The following is a 23721-nucleotide window of genomic DNA, read 5'->3' as shown; positions in this document are numbered from 1 at the left end:
GGTTGGGACTCCAGCCCAGTTAAGAACAAATTCTTATTTTCAAGCCCATCAAGTCTCTGGTTGGGAACTGGGAACACTGCCATTAAGTTCTGGGGGACTGGGAACACAGAGCCCATCAGCTCTGGGATTGGGACTGGCACCCCAGCCCATTCCTGGTTGGGACTGGGAACACTCCAGCCCATTAACCTGGTTGGGACTGGGAACACCCAGCCCATTAAGCCCTGGTTGGGACTGGGAACACTCCAGCCCATTAAGTCTCTGGTTGGGACTGAACACCCCAGCACTCTGTCATCAAGCAAAAAGTAGTTACATAATTAGAAGAAGTTTTAAATAATAGTTTTTAGAGCTTGTTTTAACACTTTAATAGTTAGCATTTAGGAGCCATAGTGTTTAGCTAGCATAATAGTTAGCATAATTAGGAGTTGATGTTTAGCTAGCATAATATTCTAATTAGGAGCAATGTTTAGCTAAAATAGTTAAAATTAGGAGCCCCTTGAAATAGTTAGCATAATTAGGTGTGTTTAGCTAGCAAACTTTAGGAGACTGTGTTTAGCTAGTAATAGTTAGCATAATTAGGAGCCATAGTGTTTAGCTAGCATAATAGTTAGCATAATTAGGAGCCATAGTGTTTAGCTAGCATAATAGTTAGCATAATTAGGAGCCAAAGTGTTTAGCTAGCATAATAGTTAGCATAATTAGGAGCCATAGTGTTTAGCTAGCATAATAGTTAGCATAATTAGGAGCCATAGTGTTTAGCTAGCATAATAGTTAGCATAATTAGGAGCCATAGTGTTTAGCTAGCATAATAGTTAGCATAATTAGGAGCCAAAGTGTTTAGCTAGCATAATAGTTAGCATAATTAGGAGCCAAAGTGTTTAGCTAGCATAATAGTTAGCATAATTAGCAGCCATAGTGTTTAGCTAGCATAATAGTTAGCATAATTAGGAGCCATAGTGTTTAGCTAGCATAATAGTTAGCATAATTAGCAGCCATAGTGCTCCCCATCACTGTCCCTTTGGTCTGGAGGAAAAAGTCTCTTCTGAAGAGAAAATAGTTGGAGGTTAGTACCAGTTTAGCCAAGTCCACAATACAATTGGTGCTGGGAAGAGCATTAGGTAGAACATGAAGGCCTCTAGGCCCCCCTGATGGGGGATGTTAGTATATAGACTGGTGACATCACAATAAAGTGGCACACTCCATGTATAAACTCCCAGCAATTAAAGGGCATCACTGTGCCTTCTTCAGGGTGGGGAAGACACAGTGATGCCGAAACGTTGATAAATACCCTTTAATTGCTGGGAGTTTATACGTGGAGTGTGCGACGTGGAGTGTGCGACTTTCTTTATTTTGATAGTTTATCATTTATTCGCCGTTAGTCAGCACCTCCACACAAACTATTTTTCTGGGTGTGCGCCGGCTCATGTTTTTTAGTATATAGACTGGTAACATCAAAAGTACACAGAATAGAATTGTCAGGTTTATGGTCCACAGATTTCAAAAGATTGATCAGATCAATAGAGTGTCTAGTAAACGTGGGGAGAGAGAGATCTCGCCCAGGGTTTCACAAAATGGTCTACAAAGGTAGAGATATTCTCTGTCAAAGATCTGTTACTACTCACAATGGGCGTATGGGTGGTGTCATGCTCTTGTGAATTTAGGGGAGAGTGTATAGGACAGGTGTGGTTGGGCAGTCAACTTTCATATACTCATATTCTGTCTTTGTCATTTCCCCTTCATTCAAAATGTTTTAGCCAATTTAGCATTGATCAGAGACTTTAATTGATTAGTAGTGTCCTTTGGGAGTCTTTTGTAAAAATGTATCATCACCAAGTTGTCTCGGAATTTCCTTTTTATATTCTTGTGCATTTAGTGTCACTGTTGCCCCTACTTTGTCATTAGGTTTTATGATGATACTGGAGTCATGTTTCAGTTCCGTAAGAGATTCTTTCTCTACTTTGGACATATTGTGGAATACCTTGTTTTCTTTTAGTCTTAGCCAGGAGATTATGTACATCTTTCTCAACTAGGCGGCAATATGTTTCAAGAGAGGGATTTCCTTTGGTTGGTAAAAATGTCCTTTTCCTGTTAAAATGTGTATTTTCCCTTGTTCATGTCCTCAGGGCGAGAGTCAGGTTCATTATCATTCAGGTTATCAATGGGGAAAAGATTAGCACTGTTTCCTGTCTGGTTACTAATATCGATCAATAGATTAACATTGGCAGGTGCAGAGGGAGGAACCCCATTATCAGAAAATAAATCAAAATGCGGAAAAACTGTTGAAAGTCTATAATTGTATCAAATTCATTGGCCTGTGATGTTGGGATAAATGATAGCCCCTTACCTAGGGCAGATGAACATGTATCAGATATAGGCCTGTTGGACAAGTTCATTACCATGTCTTGCTCCGTGTGTGTGGCGGGGACTTTGGGTGTGGCCGTCTTCCTACGTAGTCCTTGTGTGATGCTGCACATTATCCAGGACCAATGATTGGATTGGATTTACTGTACTCACTCCAAAACTCATGACCTTTCATCCCTGTAGAAGTCTCCCAGACTTCCCCCTTTCCCCCAGGTGAGTCTACTGGACTATGGAACTATAGAGCAACACATCAACAAACCTGTCAACCTGTCCGTCCCCAGGTGAGTCTACTGGACTATGGAACTATAGAGCAACACATCAACAAACCTGTCACCCTGTCCGTCCCTCTGTCCCCAGGTGAGTCTGCTGGGCTATGGAACTCTAGAGCAACACATCAACAAACCTGTCACCCTGTCCGTCCCTCTGTCCCCAGGTGAGTCTACTGGACTATGGAACTCTAGAGCAACACATCAACAAACCTGTCAACCTGTCCGTCCGTCTGTCCCCAGGTGAGTCTACTGGACTATGGAACTCTAGAGCAACACATCAACAAACCTGTCACCCTGTCCGTCCCTCTGTCCCCAGGTGAGTCTGCTGGACTATGGAACTCTAGAGCAACACATCAACCAACCTGCCACCCTGTCCGTCCCTCTGTCCCCAGGTGAGTCTACTGGACTATGGAACTCTAGAGCAACACATCAACAAACCTGTCACCCTGTCCGTCCCTCTGTCCCCAGGTGAGTCTGCTGGACTATGGAACTCTAGAGCAACACATCAACCAACCTGCCACCCTGTCCGTCCCTCTGTCCCCAGGTGAGTCTACTGGACTATGGAACTCTAGAGCAACACATCAACAAACCTGTCACCCTGTCCGTCCCTCTGTCCCCAGGTGAGTCTGCTGGACTATGGAACTCTAGAGCAACACATCAACAAACCTGTCACCCTGTCCTTCCTCTGTCCCCAGGTGAGTCTGCTGGACTATGGAACTCTAGAGCAACACATCAACAAACCTGTCACCCTGTCCGTCCCTCTGTCCCCAGGTGAGTCTGCTGGACTATGGAACTCTAGAGCAACACATCAACAAACCTGTCACCCTGTCCGTCCCTCTGTCCCCAGGTGAGTCTGCTGGACTATGGAACTCTAGAGCAACACATCAACAAACCTGTCACCCTGTCCGTCCCTCTGTCCCCAGGTGAGTCTACTGGACTATGGAACTCTAGAGCAACACATCAACAAACCTGTCAACCTGTCCGTCCGTCTGTCCCCAGGTGAGTCTACTGGACTATGGAACTCTAGAGCAACACATCAACAAACCTGTCACCCTGTCCGTCCCTCTGTCCCCAGGTGAGTCTGATGGACTATGGAACTCTAGAGCAACACATCAACAAACCTGTCACCCTGTCCGTCCCTCTGTCCCCAGGTGAGTCTGCTGGACTATGGAACTCTATAGCAACACATCAACATGGACCTTGTAAAGTGATAAGAATTCCTTATAACTGAGTAAGAGAGCCTCTGCATTTACCAGTTGGCTCACCAACAGGATATTATTTAGAAACCAATATTCCAAAAACAAAGAAGCATTTTTATACAATATATCCCAATGATTCCATATATAATATCTGTGTGGAGAAAAATTATGTTTATAAATGAAGGACCAGGACAAGGATCCTTCTGATATATGGTAATGGTTATGCCTAAATATGGAAGTTCTTCTTTTACTGGAATACCATAATATGAAGGTGTCACACAATCTTTGACAGCTATGAGTTCACATTTATTAATGTTAAGATATAGACCAAACGCTTTGGAAAAGGATTGTAACAAATTGATCGATATGTGAATTTGGTTAGCATCTTTCAGAAAAAGTGTTGAGCTCCGACTTGTAGATCACTGACCGTCATGACTTCGTATTTTTCCGAGTTCCCAGTTCTTTGAAACGCGGCATTAACCAGCTACAAAAAGACACTTCCGGTTGTATCTGTACTCCGTCTAGTCACAACTAGAGAGGAAGAGGAAGACAGAGAGGCCCAACTCCGGGGAAAATATGTCTCCGTCCAGCAGGCGGCGGTTTTTCGTTGTTGCGCCTACCAGGCAATGAGTTTTTGTATGGAGGTAAATGAGAAAGTATCGAATTTGGTCAACAACAAAACAATTAATGGCTCATTTGCTACGTGAAGTTTATTTGATCTAGTAGAAGGTTCGTACTGCTTAAGTTGTAACGAGAGTGTACTGATTTGAAGAAAAAAAAACTATATTGGTTCTTTCGAGATGGTAATGCATATTCATGACATGAGGCTAGTAAGCATATTACCTCTCTTGAATACAGGCGGGTGACGTCAACAACCCTCATCGACTATTCATTTATTAGATTGCCTTGTCATGTTGCCTGTGTGGACTTCCATTGTTTAGTGCGGAAATAGATGTATCTTGTCAGTATATTCATCATCTTCGTCGACAACAGCGTCGTCATAGTTGTACTCCCAGGAACAACATCTGAAATATTTTAGCGTTTTCTTTTCATGTATCAGTTGTTAATTCTATGGAAATTAATTTAGATAACTGAAACGTAACGTTATACAAATGTATATATTTGTTGCTAGCTATAAAGTCCCCTTTTGCCCGTGTTTAAAATAGTCGTGCTCATGTTGCTATGGTGATAACGGTTGTTGTTAAACGACGCTTACCTAGCTAACGTTAGCTTTTCTTTCAAATAATGATAACCTAGCGCTAGCGGTGCTTTATCTTCATTATTTTATTAATGTAGGTAATACAAAATGACTTGCTTAAACAGTTTGAAATGTTTTACGATGAGCTTTTTATTTAGGTAGCTAATTAGATGGGTATCAGTGAACTGTTAGCGAAGTGAACTGCTAACGTAGACATACATTTACTCGTGTGGTTGTTAATTGTGACATCCAACAAAACTAGAAAAGTAGTTTAGTCAGTTGACATAGTTGTCTAGCTACATTTAGACTAAATTGCTTGCTACCTTTATCATTGGTTCTCCTACCGGAAGATGGCGTAATTTCCCCACAATGCTTTGTCCAGGATGTGTGACGGTCAGAAATGGAAATAGAGTGGAAACATGTTTGTTCTATTAATTAGATTTGTCTACCTCTAACAAACGTCGCACAATATCCATCCTCTATAACTGCCATGAAGGCATCTGTGGGGAGAGGATGGTTTCAGGGCAATTCCATGTTAACAGAATGATGCAGATGACAGATTGTTCACTTTAAAATGTACGCCAAACAAAAAAAATAATGATTGCAAAGTTAAATCAACCATTCAACTCTGTTCACAAGGATGACTTTTTAACGTACATTTTAAAGTGAAACATCCGAGTCTCCGCATCATTCTGTTACCATGGAATTTTGTATTTCATATTATTTTCCATGGCTGGCCTCATCCCTTCCACGTCCAACTAGGAGATCAGTACAGTAAGTATGACACAGTTTGAGATAAACTGATTTAAAATTAGGCTTGCCTGTTAAGCAATCAGTTAACCAACTCCGTGTGACAACGCACTGACTGTATCAAATACAACAGGTGTGTTTAGTGTGAAATCCTTACTAACGAGCTCTTCCGAACAATGCAAATAATAAGACATGACTAAATTACACCGAAATTGAGTTATATACAGGGAGTGCCAGTACCAGATCAATGTGCTGAGGTATGAGGTATAAGTTGGAAGTTTACATACACCTTAGCCAAATAGATTTAAACTCAGTTTTTCCACAATTCCTGACATTTAATCCTAAAAATAAGTAAAAATTCCCTGTTTTAGGTCAGTTAGGATCACCACTTTATTTTAAGAATGTGAAATGTCAGAATAATAGTAGAGAGAATTGTTTATTTAAGCTTTTATTTCTTTCATCACATTCCCAGTGGGTCAGAAGTTTATATACACTCAATTAGTATTTGGGAGCATTGCCTTTAAATTGTTTAACTTGGGTCAAACGTTTTGGGTAGCCATCCACAAGCTTCGCACAATAAGTTGGGTGAATTTTCAGCTCCTGACAGAGCTGGTGTAATTGAATCAGATTTGTAGGCCTTCTTGCTCGCACACGCTTTTTCAGTTCTGCCCACAAATTTTCAAAAGGATTGAAATCAGGGCTTTGTGATGGCCACTACAATACCTTGACTTTGTTGTCCTTAAGCCATTTTGCCACAACTTTGGAAGTATGCTTGGGGTAATTTTCCATTTGGAAGACCCATTTGTGGCCAAGCTTTAACTTCCTGACTGATGTCTTTTGTTGCTTCAAAATATCCACATAATCTTCCCTCCCTCATGATGCCATCTATTTTGTGAAGTACACCAGTCCCTCCTGCAGCAAAGCACCGCCACAACATGATGCTGACACCCCCGTGCTTCATGGTTGGGATGGTGTTCTTCGGCTTGCAAGCCTCCCCCTTTTTCCTCCAAACATAACAATGGTCATTATGGCCAAGCAGTTCTATTTTTGTTTATTCAGACCAGAGGACATTTCTCCAAAAAGTACAATCTTTGTCCCCATGTGCAGTTGCAAACCGTAGTCTGGCTTTTTTTATGGAGGTTTTGGAGCAGTGGCTTCTTCCTTTCTGAGCGGCCTTTCAGGTTATGTCGATATAGAACTTGTTTTTACTGTAGATATAGATCCTTTTGTACCTGTTTCCTCCAGCATCTTCACAAGGTCCTTTGCTGTTGTTCTGGGATTGATTTGTACCTTTCGCACCAAAGTACGTTCATCTCTAGGAGACAGAACGGGTCTCCTTCCTGAGCAGTATGACGGCTGCGTGGGCCCATGATGTTTATACTTGCGTACTATTGTTTGTACAGATGAACGTGGTACCTTTGGGCATATTGCTCCCAAGGATGAACTAGACTTGTGGAGGTGCACATTTTTTTTTTCTTGGCTGAGTTTGAAGGTGAGGCCTTGAAATACATCCACAGGTACACCTCCAATTGACTCAAATGAAGTCAATTAGCCTATCAGAAGCTTCTAAAGCCATGACATCATTTTCTGGATTTTTCCAAGCTGTTTAAAGGCACAATCAACTTAGTGTATGTAAACTTCTGACCCACTGGAATTGTAATACAGTGAATTATAAGGTATTTGAGGTAGATATGTACATGAAGGCAGGGTAAAGTGACTCGTCATCAGTGTGTATTATATGCATGTGTGAATTGGATATGTTTTTTTTTTTTTTTACTGATGACCTTTCGGTTACTGGCCCAATGTCTAACCACTAGGCTGCCTGACGCCCGTGTGTGTGTGGCGTCGCTTTGTCTGTGATGTGTGTGAGTGGACAAAACATTAAGAGCACCTTCAGAATATTGAGTTGCCCTCAGATCAGCCTCAATTTGTCAGGGGATGGACTCCTACAAGGTGTTCAATCAATAAATAAAATTGATTTATAAAGCCCTTCTGACATCAGCTGATGTCACAAAGTGCTGTACAGAAACCTAAAACCCCAAACAATGCGGGTGTAGAAACAAAAAGTTGAAAGTGTTCCACAAGGATAGTGGCCCATGTTGACTCCACTGCTTCCCACAGGTGTCAAGTTGCCTGGATGTCATTTGGGTGGTGGACCATTTTTTTGATACACACAGGAAACTTGAGATTGAAACCCAGCAACGTTGCAGTTCTTGACACAAATCCCTTTTCTTATTTATGTAGTGGCGCAGCCAGTCCACAAGGTGGCGCGGTGCCCCTCTTACATTCTTTGTGGAGGACTGTGCCTGATATAGAGATCATGGATGACAGGGAGCTCGGCCCCAATGATTTACTGGGACTTCCGCACGGCACCACCCTCTTTGCGATCAAGGGTGGTAACAGTTGCCATACCAGGTGTTGATGCAGCCAGACAAGATTCTCTCAATGGTGCAGCTGTAGAAACTTTTTGAGGATCTGAGGGCCCATGCCAAATGGGGGCGAAGAGGCACTGTTGTGCTTGTTCTCAACTTCACGAAATGTGAAATAAATAAAATAAATAAATAAACGGTGGTGTGGACATGGATGACATGTTAAGTCCTTAGCTCTTTGCGATCAAGGGTGGTAACAGTTGCCATACCAGGTGTTGATGCAGCCAGACAAGATTCTCTCAATGGTGCAGCTGTAGAAACGCCATGCCAAATGGGGGCGAAGGAAAGTGAAGCTCTCCACTACAACTCGACAATGTGGATGGGGGTGTGCGCTCCACGTTTCCTGTAGTCCACTCCTTGGTCTTACTGATGTTGAGGGAGAGGTTGTCCTGGCACCACACGCCATGTCTCCTGCCTCCCTATAGGCTGTCTCATCGCCGTCGGTGATCAGGCCTACCACCATCAGGAAACTTGATGATGGTGTTGGAGTCGTGCGCGGCCACGAAGTCGTGGGTGAACGGGGAGTACGAGAGGGTGTATGCCAGCATGATTGTAGACTAGCTCAGAAGCACATTGACACACTAATGAATATGTTCACACTGGCCCATATTCACAAAGTGTCTCAGAGTAGGAGTACTGAGCTGGCCCATATTCACAAAGAGTAGGAGTACTGAGCTGGCCCATATTCACAAAGAGTAGGAGTACTGAGCTGGCCCATATTCACAAAGTGTAGGAGTACTGAGCTGGCCCATATTCACAAAGAGTAGGAGTACTGAGCTGGCCCATATTCACAAAGAGTAGGAGTACTGAGCTGGCCCATATTCACAAAGTATCTCAGAGTAGGAGTACTGAGCTGGCCCATATTCACAAAGTATCTCAGAGTAGGAGTACTGAGCTGGCCCATATTCACAAAGAGTAGGAGTACTGAGCTGGCCCATATTCACAAAGAGTAGGAGTACTGAGCTGGCCCATATTCACAAAGTATCTCGGAGTAGGAGTACTGAGCTGGCCCATATTCACAAAGTGTAGGAGTACTGAGCTGGCCCATATTCACAAAGTGTAGGAGTACTGAGCTGGCCCATATTCACAAAGAGTAGGAGTACTGAGCTGGCCCATATTCACAAAGAGTAGGAGTACTGAGCTGGCCCATATTCACAAAGTGTAGGAGTACTGAGCTGCGATCAAGTCGGCATTTTAGTTCATAATGAATAGGACTGAGGCACCCCATATTTAGGTCAGAACTTCTACTTTGAGACGCCTTGTGACCTCAGACCAAATATAATTTTCTAAATCAAGTTTATTTGCTCCACTGTCATGGTATAAGCAGCATTTTTGTATTACTGACTGTGTTTCTTCTTGCCTATAGCTGTACGTGATTCTTTATGTGAGGAATATTGATCTGCTTTAGTTTAGTGCAGGCCACAACCGATGTTTCCATTGATAGTACTGTGAGACAGCAGGTGTCTGAGGTGGGTCTTTCTCTTCCCAGAGCTGACTGAAATGAAGGTCCTGCTCTGCTCTGCTTGGCTGGAGACCACATGGATCTAGCGATCACAACTTGGCCTGGCTAGCACAGCTGTTAGTTTTAGTTCAGTGATTCAGTTTGGAGAGGACACACAGGCCTACAAAACCATACATTCTGTAAAGTCGCTGGGAGTCATTGATCCTGTCAATTCAACAGCTCTAGTTGTGATTAGTCAGTGATGATTCACTGTTTTGAACACAAAGGCTATGTTCAGTTTTATGTTAGCAGGTACTTTGACCCAATCAGAATGAAATTAAAAATGTTATTGAATGGCTTGAACTGTGTAACCTCTGGGCCATAAAGCAGATTACATTCACTACACTAGCATCTCTTATTTATGATCCCAACAATGGGACATTTTTTTTTAAATCAAATCCGGTCCTGTGACTTCTGCCTTATTTTTTACTCCCTCTGCCATAGTAAACCCACGGATAAATGCTCCCCTGTGTGAGGCACAGATTTTTAAAGAAACATGTATTTAAAATAAATTCTCTCCCCAATTTCAAATCTTGTCTCATCGCTGCAACTCCCCAACGTCTCGTTAGGTGAAGGTTGAGTCATGTGTCCTCCGAAACCGTGCTTCTTAACACCAGCCCGCTTAACCAGGAAGCCAGCCGCACCAATGTCGGAGGAAACACCGTTCAACTGACGACTGAGGTCAGCCTGCAGGTACCCGGCCCGCCACAAGGAGTCGCTAGAGCGCGATGAACCAAGTAAAGCCCCCCCGGCCAAACCCTCCCCTATCCCAGACGACACTGGGCCAACTGTGTGCCGCCCTATGGGACTCCCGATCACGGCCGGTTGTGATACAGCCTGGGATCGACCCCGGGTCTGTAGTGACGCCTCTCATTGCAGTGCCTTAGGCCGCTGCGCCTACCCGGGAGTCCCGAGGAAGGAATCTTGATCTATCGAATGTTTGAAAGCGATCTGATGTTCCAAACATATTGTTCATCATGTCTGCTGCAGAGGGACAAGAGAGTCATGAGAAAGCAAAGCTTGATCAGTCATGGAAATAAGTGATGGGAACTTGTTTATCTCAGCAGCTAAAAACAAGATGGAGAACAAGGCAGAGTGAGAAAAATCTGAGCTTTGGCAGAGTTACAGCCGACCAGCACTAGCTCATCTTAACTACGTTTTCAGAGTGACAATCAATACTTGATGTCAAACAATTGATATATCGTCACAAATAATATATACTGTATCAACTTCCCCCATCACTAGATATTACCTGCTCTTCCTATTCAGCCTTCAAATGTCATAGCTTAGCAGCTTTCCAAATGCAAGGGTTGATATAACCTTGGTGTATAGTGACGGAGATTATGGCTTCCAGACTGTGTTTGTAAAGAGGGATTTTTTGTTGTCAGCTGAGCTCTGTCGCCACCATGCTGATGGCAGGGTAAAAATAGCCTCCCCAACTCTATTTGTCCTCTCAAGTCAAAAGCAAGACTAACAATGATGTCTAAGCACTGAATGTATGAAAGACACGTACTTTATATTGGACCATCTTGAATAATTGAACATTGTCGTGATAGGCCTTCATTTGTAATTCTTCAGGCTAACAGATGTAATGATCTATAAGCATGGCCTTAAAATTAACGTTTTGGTCCTCCCGACCACTGTGGATTCATTTAACCAAAAGATCAAAGACGAGACAAAAAATGTTCAACATCCCCTTTTTAAGGGTGGGAGGTTACCGTGGTAACGCAACTCTTCGGGACCGATACGCCCGAAAGATGGCGGAAGTGGATGATGAGTTCAAATCAAGCAACGCGTCAAGTAAAGTTGGTGAAGACGAATGTTCTGAATGGACAACAGTAGCATCGAAAACTGAAACGCAAAGGAAATTGTATGTGTATGTGGAAGGATTCTTGTATGAATGATACGTGTCTGAATGATAATGAATCACTTGTTGGGATTAGTTTGTTGAGTAAATATGCATATGTGGGAGACCCGTTTTGAGGTGTCGAATGATGAAGTATGCGCTGGGGAAAGTAGAGTCTGTCAGAGTGACCAGGAGTGGTCTTCAGTTAGATTTTTTTAAACATTTTTTTTTTTTGCTTGGTTATTTTTTGGGGGTATTTTGTTCCATTTTTGGGAATCCTGTTTCTATCCCGCACAGTAGGTGGCGATCGCCCATATACCACAGAAGAAGGTAACGCGACTCGAGTCTGACTAGTAGCCGCATTGTCTTCTCTTCCCTAACAGGTGAAACTCAAAACAACCTTGTGAACAAAACATTTGTTAATAGCCAAGAAACACATGGACAAAGTTTTATTTCAAGTAAATTAGAACAACTTTTTTTTATGCCTGTACACAGCACTTCTAAAAATGAATGTTTCACTCAGCTCTTCAGGTGCGTACAACCCCCAGCCAGGCAGTGTTGCAGTGCGAAGCAGGATAGGCTATAGGATTGGTAGTTCTTTGACTTTGTGCAATTTAATTTAGCAGCTATGAAACAAAACAGAAATACTGTAGCATTTATTTTTACTATAAATGTCATAATACTTAACTTTTTATTCACAAATGCGAGTGAAATGCTCGCACCGTGGAGCCCTGACCACACACAACGTGGTTGGTGAAATAGACATCTTTACCCATCAATTCCAAAATCTACCCCACATTTGACAGGTGTTCGTTTTAGTCCCTGTCTAGAAGGTCAGTTCAGTGTCCTCCTGCACAGTTGTACTGTAAACTGTTTACCTATGTTTAGTGTCCTGTACCCTAAACCCTTGTACCCTGCATCCTTAACCTGTGTTAGATCACTGTCTTTACATCCTCTGTTTCCCTCAGGAGGAGCTGTTTTCCTTCCTGGCAGTGATATGACTCAAGTGTTGCTCTCCTGAGCCGCTATCAGCTGCTGTTCTACCAGAAAGATGGCTCTGCGGAGATGGTAAGCGTTAGGCAAGATAATCACATGACCCATGGGAGTAGGCAGGCCAGGGGCTGAATGTAGGGAGGATACTGATACCAGAGGATGTTTTGAAGATTGTGAGCACCAAAAGTGTCTTTTTGCCTTTTCTACTTGCCCTTTTTGAAACATTGACTACATATTGTCCTCTAAATATTTATTGTCTGAGCTTCAGTCCTGTAGGATTTATAAACTGTGCAAAGTCTAGTCTGAAGTTACTTTAAAGAGTAACTGAAGGAAAACCTCTCTAGTAGAAAACGGCCTGTGACATTGACATTAGTCACATTTGTTCTAATGTCAAAATTTACTATAAACTGTAAATAGGATCATTTTCAGTCTCATCCAACATTTTGATTTGCAAGATTATTAGGAAAGGAAGGGTACCTTTTTTAACACTTTTCCTTGGCTTGTGTTTGTTTCAATCTTGCCTACAGTTGACAGCACCCAAGCAATCATCAATTCTGAGCACAGCTGCAAGCGACCAGATCGTAATGCCCATGATCAATTTGGTTTGACATTCAATATCCCTTTGGGGATAGTTAGGGACCATCAGTAAATTACAAAATGTACAGGGGGACAATATTTTGTCAATAGTTCCAAATGTCAATGACTTCAAACCAACTATAAATAGTAGCAATTAATATACAATTATTGAAAACATTTAAGAACTCAAATATGTGCAACGTAAAAAGTATTGTCACATTTTACATTGTGTAATTTATTGACGATCCCTAACTAGCTCCAGTGCAAGGCTATCCAAGGTCAAACCAACTGTGCCACGGTCACACACTGGCCGGCTGAAGCTAATTGGTGAAAGAAGTTGACTAGTTAGTCTAGGCTACTTTCAGACAAGACCTGGTTAGACTGTTTCAAGTCATCTAGAGGGGTGAGTGACTGTGTACTGTTTTGGCATGTTCAAACACACACACGAGACACCTACATCAAAGCACACCTCCAAGACCCAAATCTCATTCTGTCGCATCTCCTAATAAGGGGAATTGAAACCAAGGCTAAATCGGGAAGTTCAGTCCCCCTTTAAATACATAAAAGTGAATAGTAGCTTATTTTTTTTTGACAATGTAGCAGGGTCCAGGGAACCAACCAGGGTATCACGTCCAGATACATGTAAACATCCCTGAAGTTAACTTGATGTTGAGGTTTACATGTTGCAACACTGATGCTGAAGGGACAACGTCAGGGCCCTTTACATGTAACATACAAAGTGCATGTTCGTTGTTTACAAGATATCCCCATTTTGATAGATTCCTCTGAGAAAACTTGTGGCTCAATAATGTCTCGAATTGAAGAATGAAACCAGTCTGTATTTTTCCTCAGTGAATGTACTGCCTTGTGTTACTTTTTGGGGATTTGCTAGAAATGTGATTTTCTTTTCTTTCCAGTTTGATGTGAAAAACCAGCGCACCTTGTTGAGGAGGACCACATGTCATGACCTTCACCAGGAGGGCCTCTTTGTGGGGAACCGTGTGAATGTGTTCTCCTGCCAACTCAATCTGATTGTATATTGGGGACCAGTATACAGGAAACAAGCTCGGCAGCAAGAAAGAGAGGTATGTGTGGTTCAATGATTCCCATCTAAAAGGCTGGGAAAGATCATTGATAGCATGCTGTTTTACTTTCCTTCTATTTGTGTGTGTGTGTTCTTCTCTCTGCTCCTCTGATAGATGGGACAGACCATGAGAACACATTGATTTGACCTCTAACCTCCTCACTCAGGGGCTGCAGTTGTCATGAGACAGATGGATCATTCATATGCACTGTCCAGTTCAGTTCGGAGGTTCATGTTTTCTAGTGCTGATTGACACAGAAATGAAATGCTTTCTTCAATGTCTTCAAATCAAGTTATACGTCTCAAAGATCCGTTAAAATTACAGTGCTTTCGGGAAAGTATTTAGACACCTTGACTTTTTCTACATTTTGTTACGTTACAGACTTATTATAAAATGGATATTTTGTTACAGCATTCTAAAATGATTTAAACTGTCTCCCCCCCTCACCAATCTACACACAATACCCCAGAATGACATCACAATACCCCAGAATGACATCACAATACCCCAGAAATCACAATACCCCAGAATGACATCACAATACCCCAGAATGACATCACAATACCCCAGAATGACATCACAATACCCCAGAAGGACATCACAATACCCCAGAATGACATCACAATACCCCAGAAGGACATCACAATACCCCAGAAGGACATCACAATACCCCAGAAGGACATCACAATACCCCAGAAGGACATCACAATACCCCAGAATGACATCACAATACCCCAGATCACAATACCCCAGAATGACATCACAATACCCCAGAATGACATCACAATACCCCAGAAGGACATCACAATACCCCACAATGACAAAGCGAAAACAGGTTTAGACATTTCTGCAAATGCATAAAAAACAGATACCTTATTTACATAAATAATCCAACCCTTTGCTATGAGACTTGAAATTAAGCCCAGGTGCATCCTGTTTCCATTGACTATCGTTAAGATGTTTCTACAACTTGATTGGAGTCCACCTGTGGTAAATTCAATTGATTGGACATGATTTGGAAAGGTCCCACAGTTGACAGTGTATGTTGGAACAAAAACCAAGCCATGAGGTTGAAGGAACTGCCTGTAGGGCTCTGAGACAGGATTGTGTTGAGACACAGATCTGGGGAAGGGTACCAAAACATTTCTGCAGCATTGAAGGTCCCTAAGAACACAATGGCCTCCATCATTCTTAAATGGAATAAGTTTGGAACCAGTAAGACTCTTCCTAGAGCTGGTCGCCCGGGCCAAACTGAGCAACCGGGGGAGAAGGGCCTTGGTCAGGGAGGTGACCAAGAACCCGATGGTCAATCTGACAGAGCTCCAGATGGGAGAACCTTCCAGAAGGACAACCATCTCGGCAGCACTCCACCAATCAGGCCTTTATGGTAGAGTGGCCAGATAGAAGCCCCTCCTCAGTAAAAAGGCACATGACAGCCAGCTTGGAGTTTGCCAAAAGGCAATTAAAGGACTCTCAGATCATGAGGAACAAGATTCTCTGGTCTGATGAAATAGAACTATTTGGCCTGAATGCCAAGCGTCACGTATATAGGAAACCTGGCACCATCCCTACGGTGAAGCATGATGGTGGCAGCAAAGTACAGAGATCCTTGATGAAAACCTGCTCAGGACCTCAGACTGGGGTGACGGTTCACCTTCCAACAGGACAACGACCCTAAACACACAGCCAAGACAACGCAGGAGTGGCTTCAGGACAAGTCTCTGAATGTCCTTGAGTGGCCCAGCCAGAGCCCGGACTTGAACCCAATGGATCAACTCTGGAGAGACCTGAAAATAGCTGTGCAGCGACGCTCCCCATCCAACCTGACAGAGGTTGAGAGGATCTGCAGAGAAGAATGGGAGAAACAGCCAATGCACGTGTGCCAAGCTTGTAGTGTCATACCCAAGAAGACTTGAGGCTGTAATCGCTGTTAAAGGTGCTTCAACAAAGTACTAAGTAAAGGGTCTGAATACTTATGTAAATATATATATTTTGTTTTTATAAAGTTGCAAAAATGTCTTAACAACCCGTTTTTTTGCTTTGTCATTATGGGGTATTGTGATGTCATTATGGGGTATTGTGATGTCATTATGGGGTATTGTGATGTCATTATGGGGTATTGTGATGTCATGGGGTATTGTGATGTCATTATGGGGTATTGTGATGTCATTATGGGGTATTGTGTGTAGATTGATGAGGGAGAAAAACAATTTAATCCATTTTAGAATAAGGTTGTAACATAACAAAATGTGGAAAAGTCAAGGGGTCTGAATACTTTCCGAGGGTACTGTATAATCAGAGTCAATGTATTCAGTTAGTCACCTGTTGAGGTAAGGCTCACATCTTCAAAGGCTGAATATCTCACATCTTCAAATGCTGAATATCTCACAACTTAAATCCTCATGTCTTTTGAGGCACCAGTGTGTCAATCCTAAGTATCATAATTTAAAAAATCCCCATCAAAATCGGTCAGTTGAAGCTAGCAATATCTAAATCTACCCCATCCGCCTCTGCGGTGGGAGGCGGCCGAGCTACAGCTGTGTTTGTCCGACCATAAGACATCAGGAACATCTGTACTCTCACTAAAATGTCTGTAGGTAAACCCATATTAATGAATGGAAGTTTGGAGGTAGTTTTTGTGCCAACAAAAATAAGGGGTTAAATATGTCCAACAAAAAAAACCTAATATTTCCTGTTGCTTTCTTATTTCTCCTAGATGGAACAGACAATTCAAAACCTTATGATACATTTTTTGGCTGTCTTTTTTTTTGCCATTTAGTAGTAAAGGCCAAATTCAATATTTTATCAAATTTTTGTATATTTATTTTTGATTCCTAAAATATTACATTTATTAGCAAAATTATCCATGTTATGACCATCTTTAAAAAAATCTATGTTAGGTACGTAGAACCCCCCCCCCCCCAACAGCTTAGACTGTTAGAGGTTAATTTGGATGATCGGAGGTCATCTGTTGCTTTGTGCAGGGTTGCTGAGACAGAAATACTCACGACTAGAGCTATTCATTCTGCTTTCAACCAGCCGTCTGTCATCATGACACTGCTTCGCTATTACATTCAGAGCTGCTTCCTGCTCGGATTGTATTGTGTGTCTATTCCTGCTTCTGTATTGTATTGTCCGATGAGCCTTTAATGAACCCTGCAGGGCCTGCTGCTGAATATTCATGGACTGTGTGTCACAGCATGTGCCCCAAAATATCACCCTATTGCATTTCCAGTGCACTACTTTTTGACCAGGGCCCTGTTCAGAAGTAGGGCACGATAAAGGGAATAGAGTGCCATTTTGGAGACCGACACAGTGTGTTCAGAGTGGTGTTCTCTCTCGTCTGAGTGGAATGACTCACGCTTCTATAGCTTCACATGCCTTTCTCTGCTCTGTTCTACTCTGTGATGAATACCAAACACCTCAGCCCACAGTATTCGTCTCACCCACTAGACTAACACTCTGTCGCTCTCTGTCTCTCATTGTCATACGTAAGGCTGTGTTAGTTATTTGCGACCACCATTTTATGACGCTGTGGCATCCGATTTGTAGTTCATCAGTGTCAGTACTAGAGACATATACAAAATGGCGTCTGGAATTATTGCATTCATTGATAAAGATGAGAATTACTGTATAAAAATGATGGTCAGACGACATGAAAATAGTGGGTTTTTGCCTTTGAAAGAACAATGCATATGTCTGGGGAAAAAAAAGAACTAATCCTGCTATAAAATATGGAGGTGATCTTTGATGTTATGGGTAGTCCTTGACTTGGGCAGGAGCTCATCGGATCTTAGTATCAGCACCTCAACATGTTCTGTTTGTGCTCCTGTCCCTCTTTTTATAATTTTGCACGCCCAATTTTTCAGTTTTTGATTTGTTAAAAAAAGTTTGAAATATCCAATAAATGTCGTTCCACTTCATGATTGTGTCCCACTTGTTGTTGATTCTTCACAAAAAAAATACAGTTTTATATCTTTATGTTTGAAGCCTGAAATGTGGCAAAAGGTCGCAAAGTTCAAGGGGGCCGAATACTTTCGCAAGGCACTGTACACATAATTTATACTATACATATCTATATTCATATCATTTACACTATATATATCTATATACACATCAATTACGCTATACATATCTATATAGTGCATTCTGCAGTGAGCCTTCCCATCTGGTTTGCGCTTAGTGGGACTATCATTTGTTTTTCAACAGGACAATGACCCAACACCTCCAGGCTGTGTAAGGCCTATTTGACCAAGAAGGAGAGTGATGGCGTGCTGCATTAGATGACCTGGCCTCCACAATCATCCGACCTCAACCCAATTGAGATGGTTTGGGACGAGTTGGACCACAGAGTGAAGGAAAAGCAGCCAACAAGTGTGCAGCATATGTGGGAACTCCTTCAATACTGTTGGAAAAGCATTCCAGGTGAAGCTGGTTGAGAGAATGCTAAGAGGGTACAAAGCTGTCATCAAGGCAAAGTGTGGCTACTTTGAAGAATCTAAAATGTTTAATTTATTCTGATTTGTTTACCACTTTTTTTGGTTACTACATGATTCCATATGTGTTATTTCATAGTTTATGTCTTCACTATTACTCTACATTGTAGAAAATAGTAAAAATAAAAAAATAAAACCCCTTGAATGAGTAGGTGTGTCCAAACCTATGACTATGGTGTGGTTTGGGACGATGTGTCCAGGTGTGTCCAAACCCTCTCTGATTTGAAAACAGTGGGGGTATCCATATTTATGGAACTGTTTAATTAGTAATACAACCTGCCCACAGTGGGCCTCCTATTTGTAGTACAGGACGAGAGTAAAGAGGATTCCTCAAATTCTTTGGGTCTCTTCAATGCCTGAGAGGATTAGGCTATGAGACTAATCTAATTTGGTGTGATGATAGGCATCAACCCACTCATGCAAACAAATCAAATCAATTCTGATTGTTTACCTTTCCTCTCGTTTTGACTAACAGGTTTACAGATGTATTTCATATGTTGCCCACCTGCTATTGTCCTGATTCTAGTTGGATTATAATCTGTGAATGATGTGTCCCTCTCCTGGTTTTAGAGAGTGATTATAATCTGAGAATGATGTGTCCCTCTCCTGGTTCTAGAGAGTGATTTATAATCTGAGAATGATGTGTCCCTCTCCTGGTTCTAGAGAGTGATTTATAATCTGAGAATGATGTGTCCCTCTCCTGGTTCTAGAGAGTGATTATAATCTGTGAATGATGTGTCCCTCTCCTGGTTCTAGAGAGTGATTATAATCTGAGAATGATGTGTCCCTCTCCTGGTTCTAGAGAGTGATTTATAATCTGAGAATGATGTGTCCTTCTCCTGGTTCTAGAGAGTGATTATAATCTGAGAATGATGTGTCCCTCTCCTGGTTCTAGAGAGTGATTTATAATCTGAGAATGATGTGTCCCTCTCCTGGTTCTAGAGAGTGATTATAATCTGAGAATGATGTGTCCCTCTCCTGGTTCTAGAGAGTGATTATAATCTGAGAATGATGTGTCCCTCTCCTGGTTCTAGAGAGTGATTATAATCTGAGAATGATGTGTCCTTCTCCTGGTTCTAGAGAGTGATTATAATCTGTGAATGATGTGTCCCTCTCATGGTTCTAGAGAGTGATTATAATCTCAGAATGATGTGTCCCTCTCCTGGTTTTAGAGAGTGATTATAATCTCAGAATGATGTGTCCCTCTCCTGGTTCTAGAGAGTGATTATAATCTGAGAATGATGTGTCCTTCTCCTGGTTCTAGAGAGTGATTATAATCTGAGAATGATCTGTCCCTCTCCTGGTTCTAGAGAGTGATTTATAATCTGAGAATGATGTGTCCCTCTCCTGGTTCTAGAGAGTGATTATAATCTGAGAATGATGTGTCCCTCTCCTGGTTCTAGAGAGTGATTATAATCTGAGAATGATGTGTCCTTCTCCTGGTTCTAGAGAGTGATTATAATCTGTGAATGATGTGTCCCTCTCCTGGTTCTAGAGAGTGATTATAATCTCAGAATGATGTGTCCCTCTCCTGGTTTTAGAGAGTGATTATAATCTCAGAATGATGTGTCCCTCTCCTGGTTCTAGAGAGTGATTATAATCTGAGAATGATGTGTCCTTCTCCTGGTTCTAGAGAGTGATTATAATCTGAGAATGATCTGTCCCTCTCCTGGTTCTAGAGAGTGATTTATAATCTGAGAATGATGTGTCCCTCTCCTGGTTCTAGAGAGTGATTATAATCTGCGAATGATGTGTCCCTCTCCTGATTCTAGAGAGTGATTATAATCTGAGAATGATGTGTCCCTCTCCTGGTTCTAGAGAGTGATTATAATCTGAGAATGATGTGTCCCTCTCCTGGTTCTAGAGAGTGATTATAATCTGAGAATGATGTGTCCCTCTCCTGGTTCTAGAGAGTGATTATAATCTGAGAATGATGTGTCCCTCTCCTGGTTCTAGAGAGTGATTATAATCTGAGAATGATGTGTCCTTCTCCTGGTTCTAGAGAGTGATTATAATCTGAGAATGATGTGTCCCTCTCCTGGTTCTAGAGTGATTATAATCTGAGAATGATGTATCCCTCTCCTGATTCTAGAGAGTGATTATAATCTCAGAATGATGTGTCCCTGTTCTTTCTTCTTTTTTTGTCACCTTTCTGAAACATTCTTGAAATATAGAAAGTACTCTCACTCTGTTTCATGGCTCTAATTTTAATTATGAATGCTTAGGCTACAGGGTGGGCCATTTGAATGACAAATAGTTTTTTTTTTCGGACCAGCTTTTCAGGCTTCTTCTGTGTTATTCTAAATGTGAAGGAAGAGGATCCCTCATTTGCACACCTGGAAGCTGAGCTGTAGCTTGTTATGAGGACAGGACAGACAGCTGAATAAACCAAGGTCACCTTTATATTTCTGTAGCGGTCAGCTGGCTTCTGGAGAGCAACAAAAGAGGCCCGCTCTGATAGTGCCACCTGTAATACGAGCACATTACCCAGAATGCCTCTCCAAAGTATTTTTCCATGAAGTGTGCAGAATAAAACCGTAATGTGGTGGCCTTGTGGAATCCCCGGGCGTCTTTTGTCCTCTGTAGTGTGTTATTAGGAATGCGTCCCAAATGGCACCCTATTCCTTTTATAGTGCACTTCTTTTGATCGGGATCACAGTGCACTGGTCAAAAGTAGTGCACTATTTAGAGAATAGGCTGCTATTTGGGACGTGCCCTGGGTTTGTCCTGGGAATGATCCAGCAGTCAACGCCTGACTTCATCTGATCACTCATTAACTCTGTGTGTTTATGGGTTCCTTACAGGAAGCTGGCGGCAGACTTTTACACTGAACATCAGACAAAGTCTTTCTTCAAGTGAGTCCTTCCTGTGTAAATGATTAGCCTGTCTTCTCTCTGTGTGAGCAGAGCGGCCAGGGGGCATGTTTCAAGGAGGCTCCAAGGGCCATCTAACCAGTAACCACCACAATCATTTTAGCATTGTCAGCGCAATAAATGTCACAGAGATCGTGGTGACATGTTGAACAGTCTTGACAGGGGAAAAGGACCTCTTAAATTAAGAGAATTATAAGTAGTTTAAATTAATCCACACATTTTCTTGGTCACCGAATATGGTCACCGAAATCTCTGTGTATTCTTACCCTTTACAAATGTCACGTTCAATGACATATTCCTCACCATCTGAGCAGAAATAGTTCCTAAGTAGTTTATTTGCACTGTAGTAGAGATTCCAGTAAAGGTTATGTTGCTAAACGTTCTTATTCTCTCTTACATCCAGAGCTGACAGTTTATTGGAGGTTTTTCATGCTGTGTTTTTCAGCAACCTGGAAGCAATTTATGACCTCTGGGCCTGGGGTTGCCATGGAGCTGATGGGTGAAGAGGCGGTGTCAGTGTGGAGAAGGATTCTAGGCCCCACTGACTGGGGCGTGGCACGGAAAGAGGCCCGACTCAGAGCCCAGGTTGGCACAGATGACACCAGAAATGCTGGACATGCGTCTGACTCACTGGCTTCAGCAGTAAGAGTAAGTCATTCTAGTAGAGAGAACAGGAGAGGGCCTAGTACCGAGCCCTTGGGGACAGCAGTAGAGCGAACAGCAGATGCTCTAATACTGATCCCTGGGGGACACAAGTAGTGAGAACAGGAGAGGGCCAAGTACAGAGCCCTGGGGTACAGCAGTGATGAGAACAGGAGAGGGCCAAGTACAGAGCCCTGGGGTACACCAGTAGTGAGAAAAGGAGAGGGCCAAGTACAGAGCCCTGGGGTACACCAGTAATAAGTAATGTTATTTTGTTTTGGAACTGGAATTTTTCTTCCCATCCACAGCGGGCCATGGTCCTGCTAACACGGCCACAGACTGTGCCTGTTGCGTCATCAACCCTCACGCTATATCAGAAGGTAAGGAAGACCTCCTTATCTTTCACATGGAACGTAGCCTTACTCTCCACAAGTAATTTTTTATTATGCTTTTCGCAACTCTATGCGCAGTTCTCTTATATACCATACCCCTTAAATTATATTTATGGCTATTTTCTGTAGTGCTTTTGAGTTCCTAAGATATAAAAACGCCTCACTGTCAATAACCGTTAAAAGATCAAGCCCTAAAATAGGTTTTGGCTCAAAGTTTATAGCTTACAGTAACTTTACAGTAACTTTCTCATCTTGGTTTAACTGGCTGGTATCCAGAGAAGCCACTTGGTTGTTGCTGTAAAACTCTTGCCTGCCACTAAAACCCTTTTTCTTATCAAATCTAATTTGATTGGTCACATACACATGGTTAGCAGATGTTAATGCGAGTGTAGCGAAATGTTTGTGCTTCTAGTTCCCGACCGTGCAGTAATATCTAACAAGTAATCTAACCGAACAATTTCACAACTACCTTATACACACACACACACACACACACAAGTGTAAAGGAATGAATAAGAATATTGTACATGAAAATATATGAATGAGTGATGGCCGAACGAAAATACCCTACATTACCCATCTCATATGTATGTAAACATTATATAAAGTGGCATTGTTTAAAGTGACTAGTGATACATTTATTACATCCAATTTTTAATTATTAAAGTGGCTGGAGTTGAGTCAGTATGTTGGCAGCAGCCACTCAATGCTAGTGATGGCTGTTTAACAGTCTGATGGCCTTGAGATAGAAGCTGTTTTTCAGTCTCTCGGCCCCTGCTTTGATGCACCTGTACTGACCTCGCCTTCTGGATGATAGCGGGGTGAACAGGCGTGGCTCGGGTGGTTGTTGTCCTTGATGATCTTTATGGCCTTCCTGTGACATCGGGTGGTGTAGGTGTCTTGGAGGGCAGGTAGTTTGCCCCCGGTGATGCGTTGTACAGACCTCACTACCCTCTGGAGAGCCTTACGGTTGTTGGCAGAGCAGTTGCCGTACCAGGCGGTGATACAGCCCGACAGGATGCTCTCGATTGTGCATCTGTAAAATGTGCATCTGTAAAGGTTTGAGTGTTTTTGGTGACAAGCCGAATTTCTTCAGCCTCCTGAGGTTGAAGAG

The 23721-nt window shown here is 42.3% G+C and overlaps 1 long non-coding RNA gene across 5 annotated transcripts; it reads left to right on the top strand.

Moving 5' to 3' along the window:
* Positions 1–2435: 2435 nt before the first annotated feature.
* LOC115117769 (uncharacterized) lies at positions 2436–22596 on the top strand. Of its 5 annotated transcripts, none has more exons than XR_010460968.1 (8): positions 2436–3778; positions 12519–12618; positions 13071–13522; positions 14037–14204; positions 18414–18629; positions 21505–21555; positions 22019–22221; positions 22524–22596. It is a non-coding gene; the product is annotated as an uncharacterized LOC115117769 (long non-coding RNA). The 5 variants fall into 5 exon arrangements; XR_010460967.1 differs by lacking the exon at positions 2436–3778 and adding an exon at positions 11050–11574; XR_010460969.1 differs by lacking the exon at positions 2436–3778 and adding an exon at positions 11618–12081 and having other exon boundaries at positions 13376–13522.
* The last annotated feature ends 1125 nt before the right edge of the window (positions 22597–23721 follow it).

The sequence above is a fragment of the Oncorhynchus nerka genome, linkage group LG24 (assembly GCF_034236695.1).
Source record: "Oncorhynchus nerka isolate Pitt River linkage group LG24, Oner_Uvic_2.0, whole genome shotgun sequence".
NCBI classification, from domain to species: domain Eukaryota; kingdom Metazoa; phylum Chordata; class Actinopteri; order Salmoniformes; family Salmonidae; genus Oncorhynchus; species Oncorhynchus nerka.
Note: the sequence above shows the minus strand (reverse complement) of the source record. Positions and strands in the feature narration are given on the sequence as shown.